This window comes from Callospermophilus lateralis, chromosome 9 (assembly GCF_048772815.1).
Source record: "Callospermophilus lateralis isolate mCalLat2 chromosome 9, mCalLat2.hap1, whole genome shotgun sequence".
Lineage (NCBI taxonomy): Eukaryota > Metazoa > Chordata > Mammalia > Rodentia > Sciuridae > Callospermophilus > Callospermophilus lateralis.
Window position 1 is genome coordinate 134,798,429 of NC_135313.1, and position 27,272 is coordinate 134,825,700.

Below are 27,272 nucleotides of genomic sequence, written 5' to 3' on the forward strand. Positions count from 1 at the left end.
TGGGAGGCTGACACGGGAGAAGTGAAAGTTGGAGGCCAGCCTTAGCAACTTAGAGAGTCCCTGAGCAACTCAGTGACACCCTGGCTCTAAATAAAATATAAAAAGTCTCGGGACGAGTGTCAGTAGGTAAGGGACCCTGGGTTTAGTCTCTGGTGCTAAAAAAAAGCCCTTCCTATTCTGGGTTCCCACTCCCACAGGGGCCCCTGAGAGTGGGCAGGAAGCTGGGATTGATGGGCCACCCAATCCCGTGCTTGGAGGCACCCAAGAGCCTGGGCCCAGCTGTGACCGCCTCAACCACTTCCGGGGACAAGCTCCCCCCCTTCACCTAAACATCACAACCATTTTTCAGGCTCAAGCTGAAATGGCGCAAAAAGTGGGGGTACTATCATGGCCGCTAGATGGCATGTCAGCGCAATAAGATGTGACAAATCTACTGCTCCTGCCTGGCCTGTGTCCTGCCCGTAGTGGATGGAGACACTGCCCTACTTGGGCCATGGGTCACTCGTCAAAACTTCCTCTGGTAAATGAATGTCATCAGGCCCGGCGGTCACCCCAACTGCCCACCCAGGGCCATCTCTGCTCAGAGCCTGCAGGTCACCTCCCCGACACCTGATGAGCAGGAATGAGAAGATCCCTCTTGTCATAAGGGCATCTCTGTCCCAACCCACAGCTGGGGCCTGCTGTCACTGCGGCCTCTGGCCTGTTCCTGGGAAAGGTTGGGGCCTGGTGCAGAGGACGAGTGGGGCGAAACCTGCCCTTAGAGGTCAGATGTGAAAACTGCAACCTCCAAATACCCAGGATTCTAATAAGACCAGTTCCACACACCAAGGGAGGCGGTGCAGCCCAGGGCGCTTTGGGCTTTCACGGCCAGTTGGCTTCCATCTATTTTATATTATATTTAGAGACAGGGTCTTGCTGAGTTGCTTAGGGCCTGGCTAAATTGTTGAGGCTAGCATCCAATTGCAATCCTCATGCCTCAGCCTCCAGAGCTGCTGGGATGACAGGCCAGCCCCACTGCAACAGCTTCTTGAAACTTTTTACAACCATGTGAGGCCCTGGATTCAATGCCTATGGCCACAAGGGGGAAACTTAGAATTTTAGAACAGTATTAGATTTGCAGAGCAGTGTGACGGTGGCAGTGTATTTCTATGTGTCACCCATCATCCTTTGTAGTTGGCACCCAATCACCACCTGCACCCACCGCCTTCCATTTTGCCTGATGCCCCTTTTACTGTCGTAAAATCCCAGCCAGGGACCTTGTTGTTCCATCTCTAGAAGCTTCTCTGGGCCGTGACCTTTTCTTCAATGGCACTTGTTCTTGGTGACCTCAACAGTTTGGTGGAGGACTGGTCAGGTGCTCTGCTCGTGTCTCTCAGCTGAGCTCATGGCCTCACTGGGTGTGGGGAGTCCACCATACCCTTGTGTCCGCAGAGGTGCTTGCTGTCGATGCATCCAGTTGGCATTGACCACCACTTCCTGGCTGGATCGAGGGGATGCTTCAGACCCACATGATCCCTCCTCTCCTATCCACTTGAGGAGGGTAGTGTCCTGGGCACAGTGGCTGCACATTTACCTCATTGACTTGGAACCTGCAGGTGATCAAGACCAGCCCCCTGTGTTGACCAAGTTCCTCTGGTGTCAGTGTGACTCACGTCACTGTGAACTGGGTGACAACCCAGAACGACTCTCTCTGGTTGCTCAGGCTAGTCCATATGGGTCATTGAGAGCCTTCTGTTGGCTCCTGGTCTCTTCAGCATATCCCCATCACTGACCATCTCAGGATTAGAGGGCCACTGCATGAGTGGGAGGGGGCAGTCCCTGACAGCTGGCCATTCCAGAAGGCTCCTTCCTAATAGACTGAGCACAGGATACATGAGCACACAGAGGTGTCCCCCACATGGGCAGAACCTCAGCTGCCGGGGTGTGGGGACATGTGACTGAGTGGACAAGGATATTGTGGGAGGGGTGGAGGTAAAGCTCAGGATTCACCCTGGCCCCCACTGTCCCCTGCGACAAGTGAGGTTGTCTGAGGGCCTAACCTGAGAGAAATCCCAACAGCACACAGTGAAGGACATGGAGGCACCCTTCCTGGGTACAGTGCCCAGAACCCACACCTTTGGCCTTGAGCCCAAGCCATGTTGGAAGAAATATATATAAAAATAGTAGATAATTAAGATATGGCCAGCTGGGTATGGTGGCACACACCTGTCATCGCAGTGGCTTGAGAGGCTGAGGCAGGAGGATCATAGGTTGGAGGCCAGCCTCTGAAACTCAGCAAGTCCCTGAGCAACTCAGTGAGACCCTGTCTCTGAATAAAAATGTCCTTGGGTTTAATCCCAGTTATTCCCTGCCCCCCCCCCAAAAAAAAAGTTTAAAAGAGGGAGAGGGAGGGAGGGAGGGAGGGAGATGGAGGGGGAGGGGGAGGGGAAGGGGAGGAGGAGAAGGGAGGGGAGGGCGCGTTATTTAAAAACAACTCAGGGGAGGGAGGATTCCACCAAAGCAATCTCAAAAGTTATAATTTCAAACAACAAAAGCTCTTCAGACAGAACTAACCACACCGCAGAACCCACAGGAGAGGGGAGGCCCGGCCCAGGCCATGCACGCTACCTCGCTACCTTCGTGGTGACGCAGTCTCCGTGGAATGCCGCCAGGGTGCCTTCATGGACTTGTCCTGCTTGTCATCCAGGATCTTGGCTGAGGATTTGACATCATAGAACAGCTCGCTGGTCTCCTCCATGGGCTCTTTCTTAATGCTGACCTTCCTGGTGATCTTGGCCAGCAGGTTGGCTGGAGTCAGCTGCTACACCAAGAACCTGCAGTGGATAGTTGGGAGTCCCCGCCACAGGTTCAGAGGCAGCAGGACTCTGCCAGCTGGGTCCCCTCCAGGTTCTGGCTGATTGTTGTAGAGCCAGCAAAGGACAAATCTTCCATGACTGGGAACTTCACAGTCACAGCCCCATCAGGGAGGCCACCTGTGTGACATAAGTTCTGGTCCTCACATCTTTACCCTAGTCTACAAATTCCTCAAGCTGGGCACAGTGGCTTCCCAAGGGCTCTGGAGGCTGAGGCGGGAGAATGGCAAGTTGGAGGCCAGCCTCAGCAACTTAACAAGGTCCTGAGCAACTCAGTGAGATCTTATCTCTCAATAAAATGCAAAAGAGGTCTGTGGATGGGATTCAGTGGTAGAGTGCCTACCTAGCACTTGCAAGGCCCTGGATTTGCTCCTCAGCTCCATGTCACAATAAATCAACAAAATCAAGGCCCCATGTGTCTCCAGCTCAGAGAGGTTAAAAGTCAGTGAAGCCACCACCCAGCCAAGGCGGCTTGCAGCTGTAGGCTCAGCTGGACCCCAGGGACACGTGAGGGGGTCAAGGAAATGGGACACAAGGCACGGCGGACTGTCGGGGACACCCTTCCTGCTCTGGAGAGCCCAATGTCCTCGTGCATCTGGACAGGAGACAGGGGCCAAGGTAGGGGCTGGGCTGGAGAGACTCCCACGGAGTGCAGGCTCTGATTCTGTCAGTCTCTTGTCCCAGAGGATGGTGGCAGAGTTAGTGACCTCCTGCAAAGGGAGTGTCAGCTGCAGGACAAGGGGGACCTCTCTCATCAATCTAAATTTCACAAGCCACCTCAGACGCTCAGCAGTCTAAGCCACCATGTCCTGGAAGCCCAGAGACAGTGTGAGCACTGGGCAGCCTTCACCTGGGCCCAGGAGGCCGCCTAACCTCAGAGTGGTCTTGGTGCCAATCTCCCCCAGATGGTTGAGCGCCTCCTCACTGATGTGGATCCCCTGCATCTGGGCTCAGATCTTAATAATCCTTCAGAAGAGAAAAAACATGATTCACAGTTACAGGGCCCCAGGCACAGTGGCGCACGTTGTAATCTTAGCTCTGGAGGCTGAGGCAGGAGGATCGCAAGGTGGAGGCCAGCCTCTGCAACTTAGGGATGCTCTGAGCAACTCAGTGAGAAGCTGTCTCTAAATAAAATAGAAAAATGGCTGGGTACGGGGTTTAGGAGTTAAGTAACCCTGAGTTCAATCCTTGGTACCAAAAAAAAAGTGAAAGGGCCCAAATGACCCCCTTTATACAGTGCTTTAAAATGTCACTATACAGAATCTGGTGCTGCTGTACTGGGGAGCAGGAGGTTGGCTGGACCCTCCAGGGGACCCGGGCCAGCTGCATGGCCAGTGTCCTGCTCACTGACTAAAGAGTACCTACTGTCCCCCTCTGTCCCTGCACCCCAGTCCCTGAGGCTCCAGCCTCCTTCCACCGCCTGGGACTGAGAGGAGCCATTTTTATTTGTGAGGTGAATGTAACAGTCCAATAAATCAGAAGGTGTCCCCAGAATCTGGCAGCCTACACAGCATCAGAAGGGCTGTGTCATCTGTCACAGTGACACCTGTCACTGGTCCCAAGGGTGCTGGGTGATAAGGGCCAAGGGATGAGGTGGTGTGTGGTGTGGCCGAGTTCACCTGGGCCTGGCGCCTCGTCCACCATGGGGATTGTTCACTCTGGAAACTTCATGAACAAACTCTGAAGGATCCCTGGCTTCAATTAAAGCCGTCAAAACACTACAGGGGTGGAAACACAGTGACCAGGGACACCCAGTCCTCTCTGCAGCTATGGCAAGAGTTGCTGGGACAGCCGTGTTCATGCCCACCCATCGGCTGTCCAGAGGGACTGAGCCAGGGATCCAGGGAGGCTGGGCATGCTGGGGCCTATAAACAGAAGAGGCCCTGCAAGACCAGCAGGGTGGGGTCCAGGTGACCAGTCCAGCATGCACCCCAGGAAGCGACCCCCTATTCAGGCCACCACTGTTGCAAGGTGCCCCAGCAAAGCCCTTCAGCTGGGCTCAGAGAACAGGCCTATCATCCCAGCACTTGGGAGGCTTGGGCAGGGTGCCCTGAGCTCCCCCAGCAGCTGGCCAGACTGACACCAGCTGCCCCCAAGCTGCAGGAGGCACTTTTGCCCTGATCTTGTTCAATCATGTCAGGGGACTTGGGGGGACCACACAATGCTGCTGATGAACCTGGGTCATTCACTCAGATTCCAAGGGCAAGGGAGCAGCCAGTGGCAGAGATCCGTGGGTAGCCTGGTGCTGTGGTCCCCTAGCTCCTGAAACAGTGGCTCCCCATCAAGAGCCACTGACTTTCCCACTGTCACTCAGCAGCCAGTCTGGGCAAATGGGGGGTCACTTCTGGCCCTAGCCATCCTGAGACACTTGGACAACAGGGTTCTTTTTTAATTCCTGCCCCAGCATGCATTCTCGGCGACTCGTCCCCATGGCCCTGGGCTGCTGGAGTGGAAGAGGCCCTCCTGCCCCCTGCACTGAGCAGGTCCAGGCCGAGCTCCTATTGAGCCAGGAAGACAGAAAACCCTGAGTCCACGACCTGCCCACTGCAGCCGCTGGGCCTGAGGGGAGGCAAGAGGCCTCCAGCAGAGGGGCCCAGGGAGGAATGTCCCCCAGCTGTGGCACAGATAGCAGGGCCACTGTGCTAAAGATGTGTCCAAGCCATCCTGCATCAGACCCCCTGTCCCCACGGTCTGGAGCAGCTATACTCAAAGGCTGAGGCCAGGCTGGGGCCAGAGGTCCCACTGTGTCTTCAGGAAGGTCTTACTGTCCTTACTGGTTTTGTTACATTTTCCTCAGTGTTTAGAGCAGCTCAACTAACAGTAGCCAAGCTACAGAACCAGCCTAGGTGCCCCTCAGCAGATGGACGGATGAAGAAACTTTGGTCCCTATACACAGTGGAATATTACTCAGCCATAAAGAAGAATGAAATGATGGCATTTGAAGGTCAATGGATGAAGCTGGAGAGGACTGTGCTGAGTACGTAAGCCAATTCCAAAAACAAAAGGCTGAATGTCCTCTCTGACATGCAGATGCTGACTCACAATAGAGGAGAAGAGAAGAGAATTTCATTGGATGAGACAAAGGGAAGGGAGGGTAGGGACCTGGAGAGACAGGGGATTGAATGGACGTCACTTTCCCATGTTCACATAGGAACACAACCAGGGACACCCCACAGCAGGGCCAGCCACAGGAATGAAAATCACACCCCATGTAGGTGGCATGGCAGGATGCACGCTGCTGTCACAGGGAGCTAAGAAGAACAGATTTAGAGACAAATCTGTGTTCCCATCTATGACAAGGGACAAGGTGCGATGTCATTCAGTGTCCTCATTAAAGATGAAGCAGGCTCTGCTGGCCTCTGGGAGCCAGTGAGGGAGCTGACATTCAGGTCACCAGAGCGGCCCCACCTCCTCAGGCCTTTGCTCCCCACAGGAATGTCAAGCCTCAGAGGTCCGCGGAGACACTGCCCATCAGGGACAGGGCAGCTGCGGCCTTCAGTCCCCCTGTTGTCTCCTCTCAGGGGCAACATGCACTCCCTTTGTCCCATCCGAACTTGTGACGTCATGGGTGGGGAAAGACCCGGAGAGCAGGGACAGCCAACAGCACCTACCTGATAAAACAGTGGCCTCGGTTGGAGGCAAAAAATTACTATGGGGGTGATGGAAGATTCCAGAGCTCTGTGCAGGGAGGTGAAGCCCTCGATATCCAGCATGTGAACCTCGTACATGAACATCATGCTGGGGACCAGCTCCGACATGCCCTGGATGATGTACTTGTTCACCACCTTGTTGATCTCACCTCGGACAGGGTCACAGCCAGTGCGGCAAATGTCACCTGCTCTCTTCTCCACACCTCAATTTCCTCCACACCCACCCCTGCAGCATGGTGCTCCTACTGGCTCTCTCACCCCAGGCTGAGTACCCATTCCAGGTTTTGTTTCATCATTTGAAAACAAGAATCATGCCAGGTGTGGTGGCACACACATATAACCCCAGCAGCCTGGGAGTTTGAGGCAGGAGAATCACAAATTGGACGACAGCCTCAGCAACTTAGTAAGACCCTGAGTAACTAAGTTGAGACCCTGTCTCTGAATAAAATACAGAATATGGCTTGGGACTGGGCTCATGGGACAAGAGTCCTGAGTTGAATCCCTGTACCCTCATCTAAAAAAAAAGAAAACAGGCATCATCGCCCCCAAATGCCACAAAAAAGCCTTCCATGGAGCTGTGTGGGGTACAGTTTCCAGGAGCTGCCCCATCCAGCCCGAAGCCTGATGCCAAGACACCCGACTTGGGAGCCCCAGTGAGATACATTTTCATATGCAAATTCTCCTCTGCTGCACTCAGTCAAGGAGCATTTTGGGGGCCCTGGGTGACAATGATCATGTTCATTAACTTTCCATCAAGTGCAGTTAGAATCCTCTCCCCAGGAAACCTGAGCAAGGAGAGTCAGAGCAGGCCCAGCCTTGGCCCCAGAAACATCTGCCCCTGCAGAACAGCAGACCCACCTCAGGTCCCAGCCCTCACCTTCCAAACCAGCACCCCCTGTCATCAGGATGGAGCTTTCCCCAAAGAACCCGGGTCTGAGACCTGTCCTCGCCCACAGCCATGATGTGGGGCTGTCAAAATTGAGTTCAGAGACAGATCTGCTCTTGGGCTCTCATGGAGGAGCTAAGATTGCTGTGAAGCGTCAAGGCAACATGTTGAACTTACGTTTTCAGGGAGTAAAGTGGTAATGGGCCCGAGAAGGACATAAAATTGGGGAAGAGCCCAGTGCAGTGTCACATGTACCCATCCTTATTTTGTATTTTATTCAGCAGCTGGGGAAGTTGAAGCAGGAGGATCGCAAGTTGGAAGCCAGCCTCAGCAAACTACCAAGGGCCTAAGCTACTAAGCCAGGCTCTGTCTCTAAATAAAAAGTAAATGTTCTGGGACTGGGTTCAGTGGTAGAGGGCCCCTGAGTCCAATCATTGGCATTAAAAAAATAAATAAATAAATAAAAATAAAAAAATAAGTCCTCAAAAGAGCAAGGAAGACCCACTGTCTGGTGTCAAAGTCAGCACCTTTCTGGGACCTCAAAGGAAACAGATGCTGACCTCAGCTAGGCCATAGCACACAGTGTGGCCACAGCTTCTAAAGGGAGTAAAGACCCAGAGCCGTGCAGTAAGGGGTGCTCAGAGCCAGGAGCATGTCAGAGGCAGGGCCTCAACTCGGCAATGGGCTCAGGCTTCGCCATGCATCCTCCTTATGATCTCTGTCTACTTTGGCTTCATCAACTAGCCCATCATGGACAGGATGTCTTCTCCCCCCCTGTAGGAAAGAGGACTTTCTAAGGCAGCTACCAAAGCTCATCCTCCTGCCTTCTGTGGGTCCCTGATGTCACTCAACTTGGAAGCCTGAGGTGGACAGGCCAAGCACAGCTCCCCTGGGAAGGATGATGGGCTCTGGAACTCAGAAGGATCCCTCAAGGTTTCCCCTGACCTGCAAGAATCAAGCAGAGTCGTGCGTGGTGGCACGTGTCTTTATAAATCCTGGCAATTTGGGAAGCTGAGACAGGAGGAACGCAAGTTGCAAGCAAGCCTCAGAAAATTAGTGAGGTCCTGAGCAACTCAGGAAGACCCTGTCTCTAAATAAAATATAAAAAGGGCTGCAGACCGGGCTCCATGGGTAAACACCCCTGGGGTTTAAGCTTCAGTACAAAAAAAAAAAAAAAAAACCCTCCAGCCAGGTAGGAAGAAACTCCAATCCCAAGAGTCTCTGGGGCCTCTCCTGGGCAAAGCTACAAGGGACAAAAAGCAAAACCAGATTCCCATTCCTGGTGGGGAGGAGGAGGCCCCCTTTAGGATGAAGAGCAAACCTGATTCTCTGTCCAGCGGGGCCCAGAGCAGTGCCAGCTGGGAGCTGGAGGACTAGGGGCTTGGGCTCTACAGAGGCTGGAGCCTCCATGAGCCTGTCTGAAGCCCTGTGAAGTCTCTCGCCAGGAACCCTGGGGTGCAGAGCAGCCATCAGGGACAGACAATGCCCAGAGATCAGCTGTGACGGCATCTGGACATTGGAACAAAGGTGTCGAAGCTCATGTCATGCTCATTGCTGAGCCTGCCAGGGGGCCTCCAGGAGGATAGCACAGCCCTGACCAGTGGTTTTCAGCATCTCGGGCACGCGCCGGGCCAGCAGGGCCTGTCCTTGGGGCTTAGCACTGGCCATGTCCATGTCATGCAATGCCCCGTCCTGGATGACCTCCTTCTTTTTGTGCACATCAACCTTGGGCAGGGCATGTCCTCCTTGGCCTCCAGGGCAAACTCTGTGGCCTAGGTTTTGCACCTGGCCTGCCTCTGCCAGCAGACCACGGGGCATCTGGACCACATAGAGCTCAGTGACAGGAAGGTTCCCGCTGCCCACCGAGGGCCCCCAACAGCGCCCTCCACCTTCGCCCTGTGGTCTTGGGCCATGCTGAGCTCCCAGACTTGCGTGGCCAACACCTGAGACTTTCTGAAAGATTCTCTCCCCTTTCTTTTCACTCCTGATCAAGAAGCATCCAGGGGAATCACTGGAGCCGGGGGCCCAGGCTCTTCTAGGTGGTGATTTATGTGTGACACAAGGCCTTAGGCTCATCCATGAACCAGGGAGGTGCAGCCACCATGGGACGCAGCAGCAGATAGAGGAGGAGCAACTTGGTGCAGTCCCCAGGCTCAGGACTCAGGGAGGAACACCAGGGAGATAAAGGAAGATGGAAGACACCGCCTGGTTCAGCAGGAAGAGATGAAGGCTGTCTGGTCCCTGTCCCTCACAGGGTTTGGGTCTTGCACACTCTGCCTGCTGAATTCAGGAGGATAGGAAGACAGAGAAAAGGCAAGGTTACTTAGGTAAAGGGGCAGCTGCTTACCTTCCCCACCCACACCCACTGAGGAAAGTGATGCCCTGGTCACCCAGGTCCCCCCCTGGCAGACACTCAGGCTTGATGCTGTCCTGGGGGAGAATACCTTCACAGCCCCACTGTTGGCCTCCATATAGATCACATCCCTGGCCTCCACTCACTCCTTCTGCAGACTTTCAAAAATGCTGGGGTTCAGCTAAAACCAAACGAAACCAGACAAATGGGGACTCAGACAACCGTGATGCACGTTCCAGTTCCTTTTGACCCCGAGGAAAGGCACTATTCTGTAAGAGACCTGAGGGGCCAGGCACAGTGGTCCACACCTGTCATCTCAGGGACTAGGGAGGCTAAGGCAGAAGGATCGCCAAGTTGGAGGCCAGCCTCAGCAACTTAGCAAGGGGAGACTCTCTCTCAAAACAATATAGATCAAAATAAAAAGGGCAGGCTTCTGGCTACTTAAGCACTACAGGTTCAATTCACAGGACTAAACACGAGAAAGAGAGACAGACAGACAGACAGACACCTGAGGTAGCCAGCTACCCTTGAAGTGGGTGGGTATGAGGGTATGTGGCAGGATGCAAGAGCCTGGACTGGGGGTCTTAGCACACCAGGAGGTGAACATGAGGGTGACCGTGTCAGCCTTCAGGACACAAGAGAATGTCACCATTTCTCCTCTTTACCTTGCCTTCAGAGGTTTCAGAGTGGTAGGAGCATTCTCACAAGGACCCAGCTGCCCTTAGAGAGGACATGTGTCCATGGCCACACCCCATGGTACCCCCAGGATCACCACTACAGCTCCAGTCCTTGGGTTGGGGACACCAGAGCTTCCTGCTTAGACACCTGAGGCTGTATTTGACATGGCCCATGATTCTGGCTCTCTGGGCCTCAGTCTCCTCCTCTAGGTGACAGCACTCAGGAGCACCCACAGAGGAGTCCAGCTCAGAAGGGGAAACATAAGTTGGAATCCCCCCAAACTGTCTGCGTCAGGAGGCTGAGGAAGGAGGATCACCAAGGTGGAGGCCAGTCTAGACTACATTGGTAGGCCCTGGGGCTGGAGCACAGCTCAGAGGCAGAGCACTAGTTCACTATAGCCAGGGCCCTGGGTTTGAGCCCCTGGACCACAAAAAAGCAAATCCTAGCACCCTCTGGCCCCTGGGGCTGTGCACACAGATCTCAGGTTGATGGCATTCTGCCGGGCCTTGCTCTTCCCCAGTGGTGTGCACTGGGCAAGGACATCAGCCTCTGCAAGACCCAGCTGGCATATAGGTCCTAAGCCTGAGCTTTCAGAGCAGCTGCTACAGATGGCCACACTGTGGAAACAAAACTGAGCTCTGTCCCATACAGAGTCTAGAGTCAAAGGGGGGTGCGGAGTACACGATACATACTAACACCCACTGCAAGACTCCCTCCATGGGAGGGGGCCCCAAAAATGCCAATCCAGAAACAAAGTCAGTTTGTGGTGGCCAAAGGCCAGGGGGAGGGCGATCAGGTTGCCATTCATGCGAATGAGGTCCCTTGGAAGGTTATGACAATATTCTAGAATTAAGATGGGGAGTGTAAACTATTTCATGCATCAAAATCCTGTGGACCAGACACACTTAAAGTGGGTGGATCATGTTCACAACTGCACCCCAGAAGAGCTGCCAGGAGCTCATTAGGGCCCAGCCTCTCTGGCCTCCTTGGGGCCTTGTGCAAAGAGGAACAGGGCTGTGGAGTCCCCAGGCCAAGATTTGTAAGCCTCCTTCAAACTCAGACACTTCACAACTCCACACAACGCACCTGAGGTTCTTCTTTCCCAATATCTCATCCATGTGGGAAAACTGCACAGAAGGACTCGGGTTTTGGAGAGGCTGGAGGTACCAGGGATTGGATTCAGGGTCCCTTGACCATCAAGCCCCATCCCCAGCCCTGTTTGGCATTTTATTTAGAGTCAGTGTCTCCCTGAGTTGCTTAGGGCCTCACTTTGGCTGAGGCTGGCTTTGAACTCATAATCCTCCTGCTTCAGCCTCCCGAGCTGCTGAGATCAGAGGTGGGCACTATCTTTGTTTTGGAAGACAATTTTCCTCTTCTCCATTAAGCTGTTTTCTTCAAGAAGCTGGAAGAACCAAACCAATGGATGGCTCAAATTTCCACTGTGTTCCTGTGTCCTCTCTCCTATGTGGAAAAGGAAAATTTTTCTCTTTTGGTTTCAGGAACTTTTATATGGTTGATTTTCCAGATGAACTGGCTCAAGATGTCATTTCTGAGAAGGGCCACCTTCTCATAATCTCATTAATCCAGGGTGGACAGGATGTAGTGAGGGCTTAAAGAGAGAGAGGTTTGTGGGGCCAAGCTCCTTAGATGAAGGCCCCCTTAGCAAACAGAAAATAGCCCTTGGAAGAAGCGACATTTTCATGATCTCCATGAAGCAGTGACCAAGAAACCACCTCAGAGAATCAAAGAACCATCAATTATAAAAGGGGGAAAGATGGGAGATTCTATGGTGGATGGAGAGTCGTCTAAAGATGAGAAACTAAGTCCCAGATAGCTCAGAGGACTCGTAGGGGTCACCCAGCACCAGAGGACTCGCAGTCACCCTGCCCCTCAGCCAGCACTGGATGCAGGATGACTGTGGAGCCTCTTTCTGAGCCTGAGACCTTGACCTGGAAAACAGGGGAAATGAGATTTATGCGGCCTGCACACATGGGCACACAGCTGCGAGGAGGCACAGGTAAAATACCTCCCCAAGCCCACAACAGGGGACCTGGCTATGCATCAGGGGACAGGTACAGAGCTAGTTTGAGTCAATCATAACAGTGGATGAGTAAAAACATTATAAAAAAGAAAGAAAAAAGAAACAAAATTATGTCCACTTTGACTTTTTGGGGAGGTGAGGGGGCAGTATTAGGTTTGAACCCAAGGGTGACTTACATCTGAGTCCCGTCCCCAGCCCCATTTTTTATCTTATTTAGAGACAGGCTTTCCCTGAGCTGCTAAGGGCCTTGACTAAGTTGATGAGCCTGGCCTCCACCTTGTGATCCTCCTGCCTCAGCCTCCAGAGTGGCTGGGATGACACCTGTGCTCCACTGTGCCTGGCTGGCCAACGGTCATCATGTGGGGGATGAGATGGCAGAAGCAATTTCTTAACTTAACCACACAACTCCCAGGAGCAATGAGAAAAGAAAGAGCTATCTCATGAAGGGACCTATGTCCAAGCCCTCTACGAGGTGTCCCTTTATGCTACATGGTGTTATCACATATATTAGAAAAGACTTAAGGCTACTGGTTAAAATCTATTTTAAATAGGTATAAAAATATACCAAGGGCTGGGTGTGTTGCAGCAGTCCTGTAATCTCAGTTGCTAGAAAGGCAGAAGGACCAAAAGTTCAAAGTCAGCCTTAGCAAAAGTGAGTTGCTAAACAACTCAGTGAAACCTCATCTGTAAATGAATTAAAAAATAACCCTAAGATTGAGTCTCAGTAGTTGAGTGTTCCTGAGTTCAATCTCCAGTCCCCCCATAAAAAAAGTACCAGGGGGCTGGGGCTGTGGTTCAGTGGTAGCTTACTTGTCTGGCACATGTGAGGCACTGGGTTCAATTCTCAGCACCACATATAAGTAAATAAAATAAAGGTCTATCAACAACTAAAAAAATATTTTTTTACAGAATGTACCTATTTGTTGACAGCCTTTGACCTCATTTGCTGTGTACTTTAGTCTTTGAGATTGAAGTTGGCCATGCATGGTGGTACATGCCTGTAATCTCAGCTGCTTCAGAGGATGAGATAGGAGGATCCTGAGTTCGAAGCCAGTCTCAGCAATGATGAGGCGCTACACAACTCAGTGAAAACTTTTCTCTAAATAAAAATTAAAAATAAGGGTAGGGAGGTGTCTAAGTTGTAGAGTACCCCTGACTTCAATCCTTGGTTTTGTCCCCCCAAAAAATGGGACTGGGAATATAGCTCAGCTGCTAGAGTGCTTGCCTTCTAAGCATGAAGCCCTGGATTTTATCCCTAGTACCACAAAAAAAAAAGGAAAGAGAGAGAGAGAGAGATTGATCTTTCATGTAATTTAAATTCAATGTAGTCACACTTTTATTTTCATGCCACATTGAAGAAAGGTGTTTACTTAAATGTTTGGAATGTTTCTATTGGTCAGGGTCATTTTCATAAAATGGTTTCACATATTAAAAAAATGAATTGAGGACCCATTGAGGCCAGATTTAGAGATAGGTAGTTAGTGTAGTTAGGTAAATCCGGTCTAATATCCAGTAAAATTGAAAATGAAGGCCAAATTGAGAATGGAGCCCAGGTAGGCAGAATAGCACTTGGGAAATTAAAATGTTAATATTCCCAAGGCCCAGAGTCCATCCCAAAGAAATGTTAATGAAACAGCTCTCAGCAAACAGGGAGATGCTAATCAAAAGCAGCCCCAGGCCCTTCCTGACCAGATTACTCCTCAAGCCCATCTCCCCCTCACCTTTTGGGCCTGACAACCTACATTCTATCACTGCAAGATAACAGAACAAAGGACAGGAATCCTGTGGGAAAGCTAAAAGAAGACCTTAGCTATAAATGAGGGAAGATCTCCCCCCTTCCACAGACTCCACCTCTTGGGTCCCCTTCTTCCTCCTGTAGAAGTCCTTTCTGCTGTCCTTAATAAAGCTTCTACTCTCCACTCTTACCTTGCCTCAGTGTGCTTCTCTGGTAGGGAAACTAGGACTTGTCACCGATAAACAGCGGCAACACAATTACAGTTTTGAAAAATACTTAATTGGGACACATAAAGTATACTACCTCATTTAGGAGAGATTAATTATTTTTAATGTCACCTAATTTTATTCTGCTTTTTTCATGTGTGAAAAGCTCAGGTTGTTGTTAAAGATGGCACCTGGAGCATTTCTCTTCTGGGAGCTCAGGTCCAGGACACACTGAGTGGCTCAAACTTTGAATGGTGTGTGAACAATCACATCCAATCCCTGTGAATGGTGTGAAATTCCTTAAGTGGCATGAACTGTCAGACAATAAAAAAGTAACAGCCCACTCCTCTCTGCTCCTTCTCATCCTGCATTGAGCCCATCAATATCAACACCCTCTTAGTTCTCTTTCTCTCTCTCCCTCTCCTCTCTCCCTCTGTCCTCCTCTCACCCTCTATCCACCTCTCCCTCTCCACCTCCTCTCTCCCTACCCCTCACTCTCCCCCTTTTCCTCCCCCTTTCCCCTTCCTCCTTCCCCCATTCTCTTCTGTGACAGGTCTCTACAGTGCTGCTAATAAAATCTTGGCTTGTTGAGTTTATGGAGATTTTCTGCCATTCCTATTCAGATGATAAATCAAATGAACTGGTGCTTTTGATTCCCTGCCCTTACATCATTTCCCAAAATGAGTTTTCTGGAATACTAGAGTTCTGATAAATGAAAACAGGCATTCTAGTAAAATAAGTGTTTCCTGGTCATTGTATAATATAATTTCCCCATTGTTGGTAGATTTTTATAGCAGTCACAAGATATTAAAGGTCATTGAGGTCCTATAATTCTAAAAGAATGATTAACCTGGCTTTCCTCAACATTTTTGTTCAAGAATATCTTGCAAAACCCACCACTATTTCACACTTTGGAAAATGCTGATTTACAGCATATGTGAAAGCCTTTCTTCCTCTCAGGACTGAGATTATTTACACATCTTGACTATACCCTTTATATATTTTGGTCCTTAGGAAGTCTAGAAAATTCTACAGCTCAAAGTAGAAGCTAAATATACATTTGTTGATTGAATGATAAAATATAAATATGGGCATTTATAAGTAGAGGCCTAAACATTATTTGGATGTATTTGTTGAAATCATGAACCAGTTCATTGAAATCAAAAGAGAGGGCAAGATGTATTGAAAAGTTTCTACCAGCTGGAACATTTAATGCATGAAGGGATAAACATTAGGAAAGAAGGGAATGACATGAATAAATCAAATAAATTTATAAGTATGTACTGAATGTGTATTCAGTACCTATTATCTTATAGGTACTACAAATGCTTTCTCAATCTGCCCCCAAATTAAAAAATCAGCAATGCTGCCATTGAATAATCAAGTCACTTAACAAATAAGGACATGCATACCCTTTTTAATTTCCAATGGAATTTATGAAGATGCCACTAGCCATGAGGATATGAATAACAATGAGTTGAACTCTAGCCTTGGAAGCCCAGCCATGCAGTTTAAAAGCAAACCAAGCATCCCTAGTGTCCCTTCTCTCCACAAATTACTCCTCCTCCCAATACAACTCATCTGGAGAAGGTAGTAGCACTTGGCAAGTTAGCAAAGTTAACATGAACTCATTTATTTCAGCCTTTATATTAAACATCAATGTCAAGCTAAATATTATAGTCAGCTTCCTTGGACTCAAAACAAAGTGAAAACTCTGGCTTTGAGATTAAAAAAAATAGAAAAAAAAATAACAATCCCCCAAATTCAATAGCGTTTTTGAGTTGCCAGAGTCATCTTGTTTCAGTTATTCCAATCGATAAATATAACTTGATGTTCTAAGACTAAAGAATCAAAAAGTCATTGCTATCCCCAAAATTCCTTGCCATACTCACAGGTGTTCTATGTTGGTTAAAGCCCTTTCAACTAAATCAAAGCCCCATGGTCACATTGGTCATTCATCATTGACCATTTGTAGAGGTGTCCCATGCATATTTCACAGTGTTGTAAATTACTGCTTGATTTTTGCCAAGATCCCAGGAGGACTGAATTACTGTGAGTCATGATTCCCCCAGAACCAGTAGAACTTCTTCTTGTACAACCAAGCTAATATATCTCAATAACAGCTTTTCTGCCAGGGAAAGTTCAGGTAAACCTTGATACCAAAACATCCCTTATAGTTTGATTTGGTATCAACTGAATCAGAGTCTTCTATGGCTTTACTCTATCATTTTTGAATAATTTCCCTCTTCAGGAGAAATGGTCATAGTCCTTTAAACTTAACCACACAACAATCTATTGCTATTACTCTGATAAACCTATCTGGAAATATTAGTAACATGAACCAGGACAGCCTGTTTCATTTAAGAAAAGGAAAATGGCTTATTTGTTCCTAATTTGGGTCAAAATATTTGTTAGGACAAAACCTTTCTTGTAACTTATGCTGTCTGGTTCCACAAGTGGTAACAGTAAATAACTCCCTCCCTTTTTTATTATTGGAGGTTGAATTTGGCACTTTGCCACTGAGCTACATACCACATCCCCATTTTTAATTCTTTTTTTTTTTTTAATTTTTGACAGGGTCTTGCTAAGTTTTTGACGCTGGCCTCGAACTTGTGATTATCCTGTCTCAACCTCTCCAGTGGCTGAAATTACAGGTGTGTGCTACTACACTGCCTCGATTTCCTTTTGCATGTTATGTAATTGTTTTAATTGCTTTTCTATATTCAGGATTTTAGCAATCAAATCATAACTACTAGACCTGCCAAAAATTCTATGACCTTGGACAACTTTCCAAACGTTTCTGTGCTCAAATGCCTCATCTATATACCAATGATCATAATAATAGAATATTTTGAATATCATTCTTTTCAGATGATAGAATTTCCCATGCAATTGTGTAATAATAGTTACATATGATAATTAACACCTTTAGTGTAGTGCCTGAAATTGCAGATGTTCATGTAGAGTTATTGGTATCAATTCTGGCTTCTAGAAATTAAGACGCATATTTTATGCATCATCCATCAAGTTCAAGTCCTAGGAAGTGGCAGAGATGAAATTATGCCTTAAGTCAAGGTCCAAGCTATAAAGTGGATATAGAATATGTTCAAAGAACAATAAAAATTCACTAAAAATGTTATATTGAAGTTTCACACTCTACATAATAAATGTGTCATCACCAGGCAGAAAATGAGTGAAAGAACTACAGTAAGAATGGGAAGAGATGGCAGGATTAAGACACAGGTCCTTTAAATGTAAAGAGACTGCAGCATTAAGTTTTAAAACTATCTTACTAGCAAATATTTTGACCCAAGTTAGGAACAGAAGTAGGCCCAAATAAGCTATTGAAGTTTTCCTTTTCTTAAGTGAAATGGGCTGTCCTGCTTCATGTTACAAATCTTTCCAGATAGGTTCATAAGAGTAATGGCAATAGATTATTGTGTGGTTAAGTTTAAAGGACAATAACCATTGTATTTTAAATGGAAAGAGACTGCAGCATTACATTATAAAACTATCTTACTATTTCAACTTTTGATACAGACACCCTAAAGCTTATCATCACAGATTCTCAGCCAGTCCATTTCAGATTCTTCCTTCCATGTAGATGCTTCAGTTCCTATAACAAACATTTTATTTTTTTGTGTCCCTTTCTGAATCCACTTTTCATTCCAACCTACCCTGCTTCCTCACCTGAACCTTCTCAGATGACTCTTCCTTTTATCCTAGGGGTTTTCTCCTTAAAGTCTGGCAAGTGGACCAGCAGCAACAGGAGAGTTTTTTTTTGTTCTTTGTAGTTATACATGACAGTAGAGTATAACTGGACTTATTTATACAAACACCTTATTCTAATTAGGATCTAAGCTTTGTGGTTGTACACCATGTAAAAATTCACTTTGGTATATTCCTATATGTACATAGAAAATGATGTCAGAATCATTCTGCTGTCTTTCCATTCCTTTCCCCCTCTGTTCCCTTAATTTCCCTTTGTCAAATCTAATGAACTTCTATTCATCCCCTCCCCTGCTTATTGTGGGTTAGCATCTACATATCAGAGAGAATATTAGACCTTTGGTTTGGGGGGATTCACTTATTTTGCTTAGGATAATAGTCTCCAGATCCATCCATTTTTTTCTAGCAAATATCATAAACATACATTGAAGAAAAGAGAGAGCCTCTTTAACAATGATGTTGGGAAATTTGGAAATCCATATGTAACAGAATGAAATTTAACCCCAATCTTTTACCCTGCAAAAAACTCAACTCAAAGTGCATCAAAGACCTATAAATTAGACCAGAAACCATACATCTACTAGAAGAAAAATAGGTCTAACTCTCCATTATGTTGGTTTTAGGAACTGACTCCCTCAATGAGCCTCTATAAATGAGTGCAAGAAGTAAAATCAAGAGTCGATTTAAACTGGATGATATCAAACTAAAAAGCTGTTTCACAGAAAAGGAAATAATAAAGAATGTTAAGAGACATCTACAGAATGGGAGAAAATCTTTACCTCATGCACCTCAAATAGAGCATTAATCCAGGGTATAAAAAAATATCAGAAACCTTAACACCAGAAAACCAAATAACCCAACCAATAAATGAGCAAAGAACCTAAACAAGCACTTCACAGAAGAAAAAATACAAATGGTCAAAAAATAAATGAAAAAATTTTCAACATCTCTAGTAATTAGAGAAATTCAAATTAAAACTATGCTAAGATTCCCTGTCACTCCAGTCAGAATGGCAGCGATCAAGAATACAAAAAAAAAACAATAAATGTTAGCAAGGATATGCGGGGAAAGGTACACTTAAAAATTGCTAGTGGGACTGCAAACTGGAGTGACCATTATGTAAAGCAATATGGGAGATTCCTCAGAAAACGTGGAATGGAATCACCATTTGACCCAGCTCTCTCTCTCCTTGGTATATACCAAAAGCACTCTCAATGAGAGTCTTAGCCTGAACTACAGCTATTTTTTTTTTTAAGTTGAGATTTTTTTAGCAGGATCTCCAGGATCTTCAAGAACATTTGGGTATGAGAAGCAGACGAAGCATGTCTTAGGAAAACTATTACCCCTTTTACTCTAAATAAAGTCTTTGCCCCTCTCTGATGTGATAACCAAACAATCCCAGTTGTTTCTTTAGCTCATGACAACGTGCAAATCACTATCCTCCTCTTGGCCATGTAGCCTCATCATAAGTTGTAAGCAGGAAAAGGCTCACCTTCTTTCCAAGCTGTGTCTTTTTTTTCCATACATGAAATTAGATATCAGAGCCTAAGCAGGAAATTTGGTTCAGTCTTAGAAGATGGCCACTATTACCAATTGCTTCTGCAGATGTGTTTGAACATCTCAGGGACAACACTGATAATCACATTTCTTTATTACCCTGCATCTCACTATCATCTTTATATTGGTGATCTTAAAAGTGACTGCCCTCACATTCACTCTACATCAGCCATGTTAGTATTATTTATCATTTCCAGTTCATATTTTTTTCTCCCCAATTAAATCTAGATTTTTTTAGTCAGAGACATGCTGGTAGTACTGCAGGGTTTCAAAGAACCTACCACAGTACTTGATGAACTGTAGGTCTCAAACCAGGCCTCTGGTTTGATCAGGTAATGATGAAATATTTCTTTGTTGACTCAGAAACTTTCAAAAACTTGGCATTAGCACTTGGAATTGTAGCTTTTACTGAATATGGTGGAGAACCAAATGTTTTATTGTCATTATCATCAAGTGTGCATTTCTCATGTGATCATGTGGCTTATATATTTTTATTGGAAAGAAGGGATCTTTCTGTCCCAGTAACAAACATATTGCATTTTAATACAGAAAATTTAGTGTAATGAAAATGGGGTGGAATAAGAAGTGCTGTTTTCAAGTCCCTGAGCAGTCATTAGCCATGAATCCAGCTACCAACTATTTTGAATACAGCTACCAACTATTATTCATCTTGTTTCCTTGTTTGAAAGAGAATGATGATAATGTCAATCTCTTGGGGTTGTAATGATTTAAAGAGGTAATGGGTAAAAAACAGTTTGAAACAACAAAAAAGTATGTTTTTTTAAATCCATTACTCTAAATTATGATCTTAAATATTGAAATTTTCATCAGTTGTCTTTTAAGTGTGGTAGTATTTAATACTAATTCAGCACTGCTTTTTTTAAAGTTTGGAAATAGGATGTTACTATATAATTACTTGTTCTTTCCATCCTCCAGGTGAACCATGAAAATTTCAAAATTAACAAGGGAGTTGGGCAATGATTCAGATGATGCAAAAGATGAAAATTCTTTGAAAAAAATAAACTTGGTGTTTAAGCCTTTCACAGTTTGGTCTTTGAAGAAAGAAATGTGTTGCTTGATCCTGAGAATGATGATAATGCATAGCTTATTTTCAATTATCTCCATGCTTCTGGACTTTTCTAAGAATGTTTATCAAAAATATGTAATATATTTAGATTTAGACAGTGGAAATAAAGAAGGGGACGAAAGAAGGAAGAAAAGAGGGTGAGAAGGAAGAAAGGACCAAAGAAGTTGAGGTATGAGTTTTGGCATTGATTTATGCTACTTTCAAGTGTTAAAAAATATATAGTCAATTTGCTGAATTGGTCAATGTTTTAAAATCTCTATTTTAAACACACTGTCCTTCCTTGAAAGCACTTCTATTTTCTAAAGGAAGCTGAGGCAGGAGAATTGCAAATTTGAGGCCAGCCTCAGCAATTTACAAGACCCTAAGCAATTTAGCTACACCCTGTCTCAAAATTACATGAAAAACCAAAAAGTGAAAAGAGCTGGGGGTGTAATTCAGTGGTAAATCACCCACTATGTTCAATTCCTGATAATAATAACAATAAAAATTAGTTAAAAACACATTTTGGTATGTTAATAAGTATATTTATGTCTATGGTCTATCACAATGAAAACAATCCAGTATGATTTGACTTCTGGATAACATGGAATGTATGATTCATAAAAGTAAACTTTTTACCAAATCCTACATATCATTTGCACAACTAATAACAATATTCACTTAACACATTAGGCTTTTCTAATATTCTGTCATAAACTACAGACTCAAACTCTTCAAATATAAAAAAGAAAATCAAGTATACTAAATCATTTAAAAATTTTCAAATATTTTTATTACACACAAATCTTTAAACTTGCACTGATCATAAAGACAATCAACACACTTTTGTTAAAAAGTGCTAAATACCATAAATTTCTATTTATTCCTCTATTACTTTTTTCTTATTCTGATTTCTTATTCTTCCCAGGGCTATAATTTTTTGTTCTTTAGCTAAAAGAGGGTTTGATTTTACACAGAGGATGGGTGAAGATTTTGAACTGAGACCATCTAAAGTGTTTATTCCAAGAAGCATCCACCTGAGCTTATTACCCAATTAAGCTGGTTACATTTTTAGACTTTGTCTATTGTACCTAAACACTGTTAAAAGTATTAATCTGACAAGTCTTATTGCCTTTGAATTTGTGTGTTGATTGTGTGGGGTAAGGTAGAAATCTTATCATCATTATCAATCTGATTGTTGTTGAATGCCTCACTTGATAAAAGGGCCTAAAAGCTTCTTTTCAAATGTCTGATCTGAATGTTTTGAAGCTAATATACATCATATATATGCCTTGTTTTCATTTCTTTATCCGTATGAATCTTTCTTATTTGAGTTAAACCCATATTTCAGTCAATAGTTATACTGAAATTATAATTCTCCTATCAACCACTAAGCTCTGCAATATTATGTCATAAGCATTGTTTCCCTGGCTATGAACTCTTATAAAAGATAATAAGAGTTATCTTATAAAAGATAATTTTGATGACTGCAATAAATTCTGTTAAGAGTGTACTTAGAACAAAAACAAAGAATGCTCTCAGTTTATACAAATTTTGTTTGTATCCCAAGGTAGATGATGGTCACCTATTGTGCTTCTTTCCTAACAAATTTAGCACACCTTTTCACATAAATAAACATCAACTAAAAATAACTGAATAGTACCAACTCAAGTCACAGAGATATCTTTAATGTGTAGGAGAAGGTACATATTTATTTTTTTGATTTTTAATTAAATTGGCAGTTTGAAGTGGGTTATATTACCAGTGATTCTGAATTCATGTTTGACATTGGTAATAGTCATGAATGTCAATTGTCTCAAGGTTACCACTAAGATGAAAACTTTTAAAAAGAAGAAAGTCCACATTTGAACAATTAGAAAGTTTTGCACATAACTGCAAAATAGCTTCACAGTGTAGAATAAATGTCATTTCCTCTATAAAGCTATACACTTTACTAAGTCAACAGAAATATTTGGAATTTGACAAAATAATTCTGACAACTACGTAGAAGAGAATGAGAAATGAATCACAGATTTTTAAGTTGAAAATAGCAATATTAGTCTACGCCAGAGTGTGGTAGAGACCAGAGTTGGAGTCCCAGTGGGATCGGATTGCCAGCATTACAAGGGCATGATGGCGGACGCAAAGGGAGCGCGCTGCCAGGCCCGCGGCCTGCGGGGCTGGGACCCGGCCCGGCCTGCCCAATGGGGTGCGCGGCCCCGGCATTGCACCCGCGCCAGGCCCCGCGCCCCCAGCCCCGCGCGTGTTCGGGCCTCGGCCCGCGCCTCCGCCTGAGCCCTGTGCGCCCAGGCCCACCGCCCAGCAGCCCGTTCCCTCAGCCCGTGCTCGTCATGGAACTTGGCCTTGGCGGCACGAAGACCTTGGGCAGGTTCCAGTTCTCCCGCAAGGACCTGTTCGGCCACGGTGTCTTCGCAGTGGTCTTCAAGGGCCGCCCCCATGAGAAGCACGACCTGGAGGGCAGTCAAGTGCATTAACAAGAAGAATCTGACCAAGTCCCAGACACTGCTGGGGAAGGAAATAAAAATACTCAAGGAACTGAAGCACGAGAACATTATGGCCTTGTACGACTTCCAGGACATGGCCATTTCCGTCTACCTGTCATGGAGTACTGTAATGGTGGGGACCTGGCTGACTACCTGCACCCCATGCGGACCCTGAGCGAAGACACCATCAGGCTCTTCCTGCAGCAGATTGCATGTGCCATGTGGCTGCTTCACAGCAAGGGCATCATCCACCGTGACCTCAAGCCCCAGAACATCCTGCTGTCCAACCCTGGGGGCCGCCGTGCGAACCCCAATCACATCCGCATCAAGATCGCTGACTCTGTGTTCGCCCAGTACCTCCAGAGCAACGCTCTGGGGCTCTCCCATGTACATGGCCCCTTAAGTCATCATGTTCCAGCACTATGATGGGAAGGCAGACCTGTGGAGCATCGACACCATCGTGTACCTGTACCTGACGGGCAAGGCCCTGTTCCAGGCCAGCAGCCCTCAGGTTCTCTTGTGCTGGTGACCTCCCGGGAGATTTCGGCACCCCTGCGGCAGCTGCTCCTGGCTCTGCTGCAGCGCAACCACAAAGACCACAAGGGTTTCGAGGAATTCTTTTCTCACCGTTTTTTGGACGCCTGTGCCTCCATTAAGAAGTCCCCGCCGGTGCCTGTGCCCTCGTACCCGAGCTCAGGGTGTGGCAGCAGCTCCAGCAGTAGCTCCACTTTTCATCTTGCCTCCCCGCGTTCCCTAGGGGAGAAGCCCCACATGCAGAAGACGCTCAACTCCCCAGCGGACACAGCCGGCTTCCTGCATGGCTCCTGGGACTCTGCTGGCAGCAGCAAGGATTCCTATGACACAGACGACTTCCTCATGGTCCCAGCCCAGTTTCCAGAGGACCCGGTGGCTGAGGTGGCCTGTGCCAAGTCCCCACCAGTCTGCTGTGTAGTGGGAGCACCCTGGTGGCCTCTGCCGGCCTGGAGAGCCACTGGCGGACCCCATCTCCCTCTCCCTCTCCCATCTGCAGCAGCTCCCCCAGGCCCTCTGGCCGGGCTGGCCCGTTCTCAAGCAGTCAGTGTGGAGCCTCGGTGCTCATCCCGGTCCCCACCCAGGTGCACAACTACCAGCGCATTGAGCAGAATCTGCACACTCCAGCTCTGCCCCAGAAGCCCCGGTCTTCTGCCATCCGCAGGGAGGGCAGCACCAGCCCCCTGGGTTTTGCACGAGCTAGCCAATCTCCTCCATCCCACCCTGACGGAGCTGTCCTGGCCCGGAAGCTCTCCCTGGGTGGAGGCCTGTCCTACATGCCATCTCCTCAAGATGGAACCATTCCTGAGGGGCCGGGCTAGAGCAGGACACCCTCCCCACAGGGAGCCGAGATGCAGGCTGGAAGGTCCCCACATCCAGGCTCCTCCATGCCCGAACACTCCCCTCGGCCCTGGGTCTTGTCTGCCATCTGCACAGTGCCCCTAACCTGTCTGACTTGCACATTGTTCAGTCCAAGCTCCCCAAGCCCCCTACGGACCCCCTGGGAGCAGTTTTCAGCCCACCACAGGCCAGCCCTCCCCAGCCAGTTCCTGTGCCACAGCCCTGCTGATTCCTGTGTGGCTCTCCCAAGCTGCCTGACTTCATGAAGCTCAATACCCTGCCTCCCATCCTGGGCTCTCCCACCAAGGCCCTGCCCTCCTTCGACTTCCCTAAGGCCCCCAGCTCCCAGAACCTGTTGGCTTTCCTGGCCCGGCAGGGCGTGGTGATGACCCCCACATGGAAGGACGCTGCCCGATCTCTCAGAGGTGGGGCCCTTTCTGGGGCAGCAGCTGGGCTCTGGCCTGCCGCCTGCCGAGGACAACAGGGGCCCCTTTGGCGGGTTCTTCAGCACCAGCTGCCTCACCGACCAGCTTGTCTAGGCTGCGTTTGGGACCCAGGGCTCCAACTCTGGCAGCACAGACAGCCTGCAGGAGAAGCCCATGGAGATTGCACCCTCTGCTGGCTTCCGAGGGAACCTACACCCAGGAGCCCCGGCTGGGGGAGCCAGCAGCCCCTCCCCAGTGGTCTTCACTGTGGATTCTCCCCCCAGTGGGACCACACCGCCCCAGGGACCCCGCACCAGGATTTTCTCAGTGGGCTCTGCTGGCTCCTCTGCCCGTCACCTGCTGCCCGGGGCCTGCAGTGAGCCTGTCCCTGAGCTCCCTGCCCCAGGCCATTGCTGCAGCTTTGCTGACCCCGTCTCTGTCAACCTGGACGGGGCTGTGACCTTTGAGGCCCCTGATCTCCCAGAGGAGACGCTCATTGAGCAGGAGTACACGGATATCCTGCACACCCTGCGCTTCACACTTGCCTTCGTCCAGCTTGTCCTGGAGATTGCTGCCCTCAAGGGCAGTGCCAACGAGGGTGCCGGGGCCCTGAGTGCCAGCTTCAGGAGAGCATGGTGGCCGACCAGATCAGCCTGCTGAGCCGCGAGTGGGGCTTCGCAGAGCAGCTGGTGCTGTACTTGAAGATTTGAGCTCCTGTCCTAGGGCCTGCAGACCACCATTGCCCAGATCCGGGCCAGCAAGCTCTGCCTCTCATCTACTGTGAAGAAGGTGGTCTGCAGGCTCAAGGAGCTGTACATGGTCAGCGTGGTGTCCTGTCAGGGCCTGAGCCTGCGACTGCAGCGCTTCTTCCTGGACAAGTAGCGGCTGCTGGACGGCATCCATTGTGTCACCACTGAGAGGCTCATCCTCAGTCACGCTGTGCAGATGGTGCAGTCGGCCACCCTGGATGAGATGTTCCAGCACCCGGAGGGCTATGTGCGCGCTACCACAAGGCTTTGCTCCTGCTGGAGGGGCTGCAGCGCATGCTCACGGACCAGGCAGACATTGAGAGTTTGGCCAAGTGCAAGCTGTGCAACAAGAGAAGGCTCTCGGCCTTGTTAACTGGCATCTGCACCTGACCCACTGCCTGGTGTGCTGTGCTCAAGGGGCTAGACCCTCTCTGCGAACCAAGTGGGGTGGGGTCCATATGCTGGCCATACTGTCAGGACAGGCCTTCCAGCCATGGCTGATTGATGGTGCTGACTCTAGCAGCAGACTAAGTGGAGCCATGGAGTTCAAACCCCACCGTGTGGTGTGTCTCCTGCTTCAGAGGCTGCTGGTCTTTGCTGGAGGTGGACTTCAGGGTGCCAGGGATAGCTCCCTCCCTCTGCACGATTTCCAAACTGGTCCCCTGTGGCTGCCTCCCATGGCAGGCACAGGCTCCCAGTGGTAGCAGGTGGTGTTTGTGGTACCTGCCACCCTCCAAAGCCCGGGGCAGCTATGAGGACAGGCGGGGCCCTGAGACAGCATTGCTGTGTCCATGCCAAAGCAAGCTCTTCCTCAGGGCTCACTGCCCAGTCACTTGCCCAGGAACAAGGGTGCATTCTTGGGTCTCTGCCCTTCTCTATAGGAACTGTCCCTCTGAGACAACCTACCTGTATTAAGGGAACTTCAGTTCCAATTGTATATTTCCCTAAGATCTCTTCATTCAGTTGCTCATTGTTAGGATGATTATTATCATAGAGGCTCAAATAAGTTAACTGACTCAGTCAAGGCCACCCAACTACAAAAGAATCTCTGCTCAGACTTGCATTCTAATCTATATAACTCTGAGAGCCTTTTCTCTGTTGCCTGTTTGAAAATTGGATGGGTGTAGTATACCAGCATCGGGATATAAAAAAAATGAAGTATTGCAACTCTATCCAGCATGGGAATGTAAAATTGCTATTCCAATGCATTTTTGTATCAATTCCATAGATGTTTAATTCTGAGCATGAAGACTCAAGGAAAGGGTGGCCAAGAGAAGTGTCTTCCATTGAGTAATCATAGGTTTTAGTATTTTTATTAATTTAAAATGCTGTTAGCTTATAATATCACTAATCTGCCCAAGAAGATATATTCCACACTTATCATTTTTTCACTCAAATAATAAATATTTTGAATCAGCATACACCACGGTCTAGACTCTCACATTACCAAGATAAATTAGACTCATGATC

The 27,272-nt window shown here is 47.6% G+C and overlaps 2 pseudogenes; one reads left to right on the forward strand and one right to left on the reverse strand.

Annotated features, from left to right (window-relative positions):
* Positions 1–482: 482 nt before the first annotated feature.
* LOC143407589 (ruvB-like 1) lies at positions 483–22,885 on the reverse strand (annotated as a pseudogene).
* A 219-nt stretch (positions 22,886–23,104) lies between these two features.
* Positions 23,105–26,192, forward strand: LOC143407590 (serine/threonine-protein kinase ULK1 pseudogene; annotated as a pseudogene).
* The last annotated feature ends 1,080 nt before the right edge of the window (positions 26,193–27,272 follow it).